Source organism: Pollicipes pollicipes, unplaced genomic scaffold (genome assembly GCF_011947565.3).
Source record: "Pollicipes pollicipes isolate AB1234 unplaced genomic scaffold, Ppol_2.1 Scaffold_7262;HRSCAF=8765_pilon_pilon_pilon, whole genome shotgun sequence".
Classification (NCBI taxonomy): domain Eukaryota; kingdom Metazoa; phylum Arthropoda; class Thecostraca; order Pollicipedomorpha; family Pollicipedidae; genus Pollicipes; species Pollicipes pollicipes.
The window spans coordinates 8,475,238-8,484,122 of NW_023597055.1; the positions used below are offsets into that span (position 1 = coordinate 8,475,238).

Consider the following 8,885-nt stretch of genomic DNA (forward strand, 5'->3'; position numbering starts at 1 on the left):
TGTCAAGCGATTTCGTGTTTTCAAGCATCAAAATCTTTAGCGTATGGACCATTGTCCATCAAAAAGTCTTGACCTCACAAGTTCAAACTTTTAAGTGATATCCAACGTCTAGTGACAAGACTATTAGTCCCTTCAAAAACTACCCGCTCAGATGCACCTTACCAGACATTTCATTTCACATAGTTCCGATCAAGGAAGCTGGAACAGTGCATTTTAGCTTTATGACTGGACCATCTATATACCCCTTGAGTTTTGGTAAACGAACTTGACAATCTGGTCAGCTGTTTGCCGTTGTTTGTTCTGGGCCGTTGAGAACTTACCTTGGTTGGCGGCGGGCGGGCGGTGTTTGTGTTGGGAGTGTGATGAAGTGTACTGGGAAGGCGGATTTCGTAGAAGCAATTGTGGGGCAGTGGAAGAGATAAGTGTTGCGGCATTTGCATTGGAAACGTCTACCGGTCGACTGGAGGAAGATGACAGGTCATTGCTGCTGAGGTAAGTTCGTCGCAACTTACGCCGCAATCTTACCCTTTGCCAGACAATATAGGTATATTCCACCCCCAGTGGCCGGTAGATGGATAGATGCCCAGGTGTAACCACTAGGGTTCACAGAGCATGTCCCCCCGACGCAGTTCTTCCAAATGAGATGTAGTCTTTCTATGTTACCCATTGGATGTTTTTGTGTTTTCCTGTTCAAAATTAATTTTCAGGTCAGGTTGTCGGCCAAGATTCCAGTTTTAAAATAATGCCTAACAATTCTAACTTGCTGCCCCCAGTCTCAGACATGGCAATGCTATGGACAGGCTTACACTGGGTGATTATAATGGATGACATTCCATATAAATCACATCCATAATTTAAGACTGCTTCCCTGAATGGGAGCTAAAAGAGACTGATATTGACAGGCCAAATAGCCTTTTGAATTCCTCATCACCAAAAGGTCAGGCATGGTAAGGTAAGTTTGGTATAAATAAGGCCAATGTTTTGCAGATGCCCTTAGTCAGTGTTACACAGCATGTCAGCAACAAACAGTTCTGGTTGTTATTTAACCCTCCATAATGCTTAGTTATCCTTAAATCCAAGATCTCTTAGAGATGAAAGATAGTCCAAACCTCTCACATGGATGTATTTTTGATATCAGAGTGTGCTGTAAGCAGTGCTGGTTTGACCCCAGCATTGTGCAATTCCTGATCAATAGTAGAATTTGGTGATGAAGTTAAGTGTAATACAATGATTGACACAGTCTGGCCTGCCCTCTGATCTCACCTGACCTTTGGCATCATTGACCATCTCTGTCAAGAACAAATAGAGCACCTGTGAACCCATCCTGCCACAGGTAAATGTATTTGTCAGAATGCAGGTGCTGTAGCCAACTAGGCTATCATAGTGGACTTTACTCTTTGATATCTTGTCTGCTGTTCTGATTGAACACCATCTCACCATATTACAAAGTTCTAGATTTTATTTTGGGATCTTATTGTCAATATCATTCACATGTGTCAAAATCTGATGTTTCACTTTACTAAATAGATGGCGCAGGCTGTACATATTGCAGGTTCAACTGCCAGAACCCTCAAGCCTTCCGTATTGAAAATTTCCACCAATCCCCATGTGTCTTATAAGTATACTGTGCCTATAATGTTGAGAGCATGAGAAGCTGTCATTGATATGCAAAAGTGTGTTCTTTGGGTAGTAATATGGGTTAAAATATGATGTAATCATGCAATTCAAAGTTGTAGTCTGTTTCAGTAGTCTGAATTTTAAATGATGGTTTCAAATGGAAAAAGACTGGATATAGTATTAGTAATTAAAGGTATTTTGCCTACCACTCACCTTGCTCATACTAGTTTCCTTATATTCTATATATAGATTTGTATCAGCTTTTATTTAGCTCTACCCCTAGTACTACATGCATAAACCATTCCATGGACTTACATGCTTCCAGCCACCTTAACATTTTCATCCCTTTTGTGGACCACATGCCAGATGCAACTTATCCACTTGGTGGCTCCTAGTGGTATACCCCTTAAGCTTCATGTTCATAGCTGAAACCAGTATTGCTGGTCTGAATCACTTCTGCCATCTGAACATCCAGGAACAGTGATTAGGAGGAGGAAAGCAGCCATCATGCCAAAATGTTAAGCAAAATCTGGCATTACATTTATTATTACATAGAAAGTAACAGGATCCTTTTCCAAAAGGATCCAATCCTTTTGCCACATTGCATACATAGGTTCAAAGAGGATGCAACCCCACCATCTATAAGTTGAAAATTTGCATGATTCATGACAATCTGAGATATGGTAGCACAGCATATGTTCTTGGCACACTCCCATTATGCTCTGGCCAACAGAGGTGATGATCCAGTCAACAGAGCTGATGCTCTGGCAGGCCAACAGATCTGATGCTCGGGCCAACAGAGCTGATGCTCTGGCCAACAGAGCTGATGCTCTGGCCAACAGAGCTCATGCTCCAGCTAACAGAGCTGGTGCTCTGGCAGGCCAACAGATCTGATGCTTGGGCCAACAGAGCTGATGCTCTGGCCAGCAGAGCTGATGCTCCAGTCAACAGAGCTGATGCTCTAGCCAACAGAGCTGATGCTCCAGTCAACAGAGCTGATGGTCTAGCCAACAGAGCCATGCTTTGGGTCAACACAGCAGCATGCCTTATGCCCATGCTGTCGGCAGTGGTGGAAGCCTGATTGGGGCTCGAGGCTGGTCTAAGCGGACGGTAACCGATTACGCGGCGACGCTGGCCGTCGTGCGCATAAAACTCATGCGCAGCAGGAGTTGTCAGCATATTTCCCAAATGCAAAAACTAGGAAATATCCTATCAGTGACCCGCAAATAGAGACTGGTGTCATGTGTGCGAAGTGAGCGCATGTCGGATGTGGGGCGTAATTGCACAGACCAACACCCAGCCACCTGGAAAACTCCTGCTGCCGCCAGCACGCTTTCACCGAGCCACAGCTTCCAAACACCGCGCCGTCGGCGGCACGCCCGCCCTGATCCGCTCCCGGCTCAGGCCGACCGTTCCCCCGTTTTCTCTGCCCATGTTTCGGTGGGTTCGATGGGTGACATTTGGTCCCCCCAGGTGCGCGGAGCCAGCTCTGCCCCTCGGATGCGCTGAGCCAGCTCCGTCCCGCGGGTGCGTGGGGCCGGCTCCGTCCCTCGGATGCGCGGAGCCAGCCGCTTGCCTGGGATGCGCGGAGCCAGCTCCGTCCCTCGGAGGCGCGGAGCCAGCTCCGTCCCTCGGATGCGCGGAGCCAGCCGCTTGCCTGGGATGCGCGGAGCCAGCTCCGTCCCTCGGAGGCGCGGAGCCAGCTCCGTCCCTCGGATTCGCGGAGCTGGCTCCGTCCCTCGAAGCGCGGAGCCAGCCGCTTGCCTGGAAGGCGCGGGGCCAGCTCCGTCCCTCGGATGCGCGGAGCCAGCCCCTTGCCTCAGATGCGCGGGGCCAGCTCCGTCCCTCGGATGCGCGGGGCCAGCTCCGCCGCTCGGAAGCGCGGAGCCAGCTCCATTCCGGCTTTGAGCTGCTACACTCCGTCCTTCAGCCGCGTCTGCTTTACTCCGGCCCCATTTGTCCTGCCACACTCCGTCCTTCAGCCGCGTCTGCTCCACGCCGGCCCCATTCGTCTGTCACACCCCGCCCCTTCCCGTCCCCAGCTTTGTGTAACCCCACCCCATTCCCCTTCCCTGGCAGTCCAAAGTCGTTCCCCATGTGTCTCCTTGGAGAAGTGCTGTGTTGTACCGTTGATCTGACCTGATGGGGTGAATGTGAGACGAACGTCCATTTCCTGCCGTCGCTACACGCGTCATTTCCTCCTTTCGATTGAAAATGATTCGCCACCAAAGATAACCAGCAAGACAAAACTAACAATGAGAATAATGTTTCAGAACTATTTCGTTGCATGTATATTTTTCCTAGAAGCTTGATGCAGCAAATTACTGCAAATCGCTGGAAAAGTGTGCAGTTAGTGCGATTTTATTTCAATTTTTGTTACAACGCCCCAGAAGCGTTTCTCTGACCAGCCCCCTGCGATCTGCTGCGCCTGTAGTCCACTGAGGCCGTTCCTCAGCTGTTGTCAGGTTCCCAGAATAGCTGGCGTGATGGGCCAGTGTAGTCGCTCGCTTCTTAAGCGGTGCTTTGGGTCCCTGAACGCCATAAGTCCTGGCCAGGACCCGGCGGAGCCGCGACCTCAGATCTGGCGGATCCACGACCCCAATGTCCCTCGGATCCGACAGGACCCGCACGGTCCCCGCTCGAGGGTGCCACCGCCTGACCTCGGCAGGTACGCCACAGCTGATCTCTTGCTCTGATAGACAGCAGTCTTCTGTGCTTGTTTGTGTGAAAGGATGGACGGTAGACGAGTTTCTGTGACCATTCTAGAATGATAACTGTTGATGGTAGTACTTTTCCCAAACATCTTTTATTCACGGTCCTGAGCTTAACAGTTATTTTCAGAAACCGGGTTGAATGATAAACGTCGCAGAACAACAGGGACCTAAACTGTACACACGTGAAAATACTGATCGCGTGCGGTATCCACGTAGGCTGACTTCTAGTTGCGTGATAATGGCCGGATATTTATGGGAGGTACGAAACGCCTTGGTGCCAACAGGCTGAACTGTCAGTGCACTTCGCGGCCGCCAGATGTCGCGCCCACCCGGCGGACGCGGCCGATGCGGCGCCGTGGCCCTTTTCCCGGCCGGCGCGCAGTGACGTCTGCGGGGCGGCCATAGCTGGTCGAGCCCGCCTCGGGCCAGGTGGGTGCGCCGGTGGCGAGCGGACGCCGCGGGCGACGGCGGGCCCGGGCGGCGCCGGGGCGCGGGCAGCGGCGGCGGCCCCGGCGAGCCGCGCCGCGGCAGTGACGTGCCGTGCCGTGCTGTGGCGGCGTGCCGTGGCGCCGAGCCGCGCCGGTGCCAGCGGACGTGCGCGCCGGTGTGAGTGCGACTGGAGCCTCGGCTGCGCGCGTGTCTCCAGGTGAGTACGCCGGGCTCCGGCCGGCTGGCGCGAGCGCGGCTCGGTCCGGCCGTCTGCAGACTGGGTGGTGGGCCTGCGGCGAGGCCGCCTCCTACGGCTGCCGGTCTCGTTCGTGTTGCGCTGGGCGGCGGCCCGTCAGTGTAACCGTTCGCCCAGCAGTGCTGGCTGGCGGTCCGTCCGTCGCGGTGCGGTCCTCCGGGATGGTGCCAGTGCCGAGCCGTATCAAAAAACAACCGCGCGTAGCAATGTCGCGTCTGAGTGCACTGCCGACATGGCAGAAGCAAGATAGGATGGGATTTCCGCGATGGTTTAGAGTGCTGTTTTGATGAATCCAGTAAATGAACACGTTAACACACGATAAGTTACTGGCTTTCTGTCGTGTGATTGCCGTGCTATTATCGGTCCAGTTAGTGAATTCTATGGAGCTAACAGTATTTTCCAGCCGCTAATTTGGCTTCGCTGAAGTTTGCCAGTCCCAGTTATTTAAAGAGAACCCTTCGCCGTTTGCATAGACTCGGTGGAGTATTTGTAGATCCACAAATATAATCCAACTGTGGTGGGCAGCTGTGCAAAGTTCAAATTGCTTTTGCATTTGGAAGTTATCCTTGGTATAACGACTTTCATACCGCTGCGAAATGTCCGAAAGTGTCCTTGTAGTTGAAGCCAAAGTCCTTCAGCTGATGACTAGTTAATGTTGGGTCACGCAAGAGGTTCGACTTCCAACGTGCGTGAGGGACGAGTGCGGTACACAGCACCAAGCAAACCCATGTACTCATAGCTGGCTGTCGGTGTCATAGATGGCCACATAAACATTGTGCACCGACCGAAACTGATGTGGACTCCAGAAGATTTTGATCGGCTTAATTCCAGTCATTCACGATCGTCGGAAAGCGTCTGAGTCCCGAGTTTCTCCGATCTACCAGCTCCAACGTTGAATCCTGTTCCGAACAAGGCGGCGGAGAACCTATCGACTTCGTCCTCCGGAGCTCGCGACTGGAGGCGCCCCAGTCGTCGTTGTTTGGCGTGTGCTCCTCGTTCGGGCTTCATTTGCGATTGATCATTAGGCCTGGTTCAGTGCTGAGACGTCGCCAGCCACGTCTGCTGTGTTGACAAGGAGCAACTGCAAGCATAACAACGGGCCTGCGCCATTGACTTTGGTCGTTATTGGCTTGCGACGGCCTCTGTCAGACTGTCTGTTCAGTGACATACAAAGCCAGAATGACGGATGGGGGGGGGGGGGGGGGGAACACCGCGTACAAACGCCACTGACTGGGCGTCTGGTGGCAAAATTGATGCCGTTCATTGTTGGAGGCTTCTCATTGACGCAAGAGTCTGCAAGAAAGTTAGGGAGAAAGGAGGGAGTACCCCTTCACCCGCTTCCAATCATACACAGCCAATGTTCTTTGTGGGATGCTTTTTAATTTTATTTGTTTGGTGCCATTTTAAGGGTTAACTATACATGCTTCCGAAAATAAGGTGAAGGAGGCAGCCAGCCCTCCCCCACCCACCACACACGAGCGCAATCCCTCCGTCTCTTCAACTCTCAGATACGCTCTCCCCACACGCGAACGGCCCGTCGCTGAACGGCAGCGGCGGCGAGGACCCGTCCCGGTATCGGACTGCACAGCCGGGCCGTTTCGTGCGCCGCGACGCCCCCCCCCCCCCCCCTGGCGGCGGCCTGGGTCGACGTCCTAGCGTCGGCGGCGGCTGCGTTGCGTCGGATCACCCTCAACGCTGCATACAGAAGCTGAGCAGCTCCACTGGAACTTGACGGTGTGTCGCGTTCCGGCACGTCCCCCAAGCCGCGGGTGGCTTCTTCTCCCTTCTGCTCCCCTGGTGGGATCGGCAGACGCACGACATACACTCCGCAGGTGGCTTGTGCTCCGATTCTGGTCCGTCTCTGACGGGATCGGCAAACGCACGACGCACACGCCGCAGGCGGCTTGTGCTCCGATTCTGGCCCGTGTCTGGCGGGATCGGCAGACGCACAACGCCCACGCCGCAGGCGGCTTGTGCTCCGATTCTGGTCCGTCTCTGACGGGATCGGCAGACGCACAACGCACGCGCCGCAGGTGGCTTGTGCTCCGATTCTGGTCCGTCTCTGACGGGATCGGCAGACGCACAACGCACACGCCGCAGGCGGCTTGTGCTCCGATTCTGGTCCGTCTCTGACGGGATCGGCAGACGCACAACGCACACGCCGCAGGCGGCTCGTGCTCCGATTCTGGTCCGTGTCTGGCGGGATCGGCAGACGCACAACGCACACGCCGCAGGCGGCTTGTGCTCCGATTCTGGCCCGTCTCTGGCGGGATCGGCAGACGCGCAGCTCTGAGCGCCTCGTCGCGCGGCTCCGGCCCGACAGGCGGTATCCTCCGTGATGGCGCCCCGACGCGCTCTAATCAGCGCCGACTGCGCCGCCGCACGCACACCACGCTCTCGACGAATGGCGGCGACCTGGGGTGGGGAAGGATAGAAGGGGGGGGGGAGGGTAGGCTCGACGCGTTCGCGCGAGAGCGGTGCGCACCTTGACCGGTGCTGCCGTCGGGCGTGGGGGGTAGCTCGCCGCGACGTGGCCTAGCGCGCGGCGGCGACGGCGATGAGCTGGCTGACGCGTCTCTGATACCGCGGCCGGGGCGAACAGCTCTGTAGTTTATCAGCCGGGGCCGCGGCGGGACAGTGGCCCGGCGACGCGTCGCGAAGGCCAGGTACAAAGGCAGTGTAACAGCGTTGGTCCATGCGGCCCAATGCAATGCAGCAGTGTTGGACTATGGGTGAAGCTGGGAAGACGCGTACAAGCGAGGCCCAGCGTCTTGCGCATGGGTAGAACACCACTCTGTTTTAACTTATTGGAGCTCGCGTATAGTCCTGTATTATAGGCCATGGCCAATTTTCTCGAGAATGCCTACAGGGCGGTTATTTTCTCTGCGGTATCACGTTGCGCATGCGGTGCACGGGGTGTGGTATCTTGGAGCCTTCTGGCGATCAGTGAAGACCACGTACCATTCCTCCGTCCCTCTCCTCTCCTCTCTCCCCCCCCCCTCCCTCTCTTTCTCCCTCTCTCCATTTCTCCCTCTCCTTCTCTCCCTCTCCCTCCCTCCCCTCCCTCTGCTGACTCTTTCTCTCCCCCTCCCTCCCTCCCCCCTCTCCCTCTCTCTCACTGCCTCTGCCTCCCTTCCCTTCATTTCCTCCCCACTCTCTCCCCCGTCCTTCACGCCCCTCTGCCTCCCCACCTCGCCGCCCGCCCCGCCCCGCCGCGCCGTCACCGAGCCTGTCCGTCTCCGCCGGCCCGTGTCTCGTGCGCGCTGCGCCGCTCGCCCGTCGTTTGTCTCCGCCGCCGCTCTGCCCCGCTCCGCCGCGCTCTGCCGGCGGCCGGCGCCCTCTGCCGGCCAACGTCGACACATCGATCGCGGCGGCCCGCTGTTGATTCGGCCAGCCGGCGGCGCCGACGGCCGGCGGCCGCCCCGCTCGCTCAGGCCGCCGACGGCCGGACGGCGGGCCGCGGGCCGGCGGCCGGTGACAGCGCGGCCTCCGGCCGGCCGCTGCGGTCGGCCGATGACCCGGCGGCCCGGCGGCCGACGCGGCGAGGTCGGTTCGGCCCGGGGGCGGTGACGGCCCCTGCCCGGGTCGCGGTCGGGGCTCGTGCTGGCGTCGGTGTGGCGGGTCAGATGTGCGGCGCGGCCGGTCTGAGTCTCATTCGGAGCGGCTGTTCCGGCTTCAGGCTCAAATCCGGTCTACTTGAGTTGTAGATTTAACTCGTGTTTGAGCGCCATCCTGGCCAGGCAGGGCTTGGAGCGTGCACCATCGCGAGCTCAATCTTGTCTCTCCCCCCCCCCCACCCCCCACCCCCTCTTAGCCAGAGCTCCGACTGTGTCGGCGGCAAAACACGATCCTCTCATCCTCACGCGAGC

General features: G+C 56.5%; 1 protein-coding gene across 1 annotated transcript in view; it reads left to right on the forward strand.

The window, feature by feature from the left end:
• The first annotated feature begins 318 nt into the window (after positions 1-318).
• Positions 319-8,885, forward strand: part of LOC119113686 (inactive rhomboid protein 2) — an 80,945-nt gene continuing 72,378 nt past the window's right edge. Inside the window, exon 1 of the mRNA XM_037237964.1 lies at positions 319-492. The gene's annotated coding sequence lies outside the window, so the exon portion shown is untranslated. The remainder of the gene's footprint in view (positions 493-8,885) is intronic.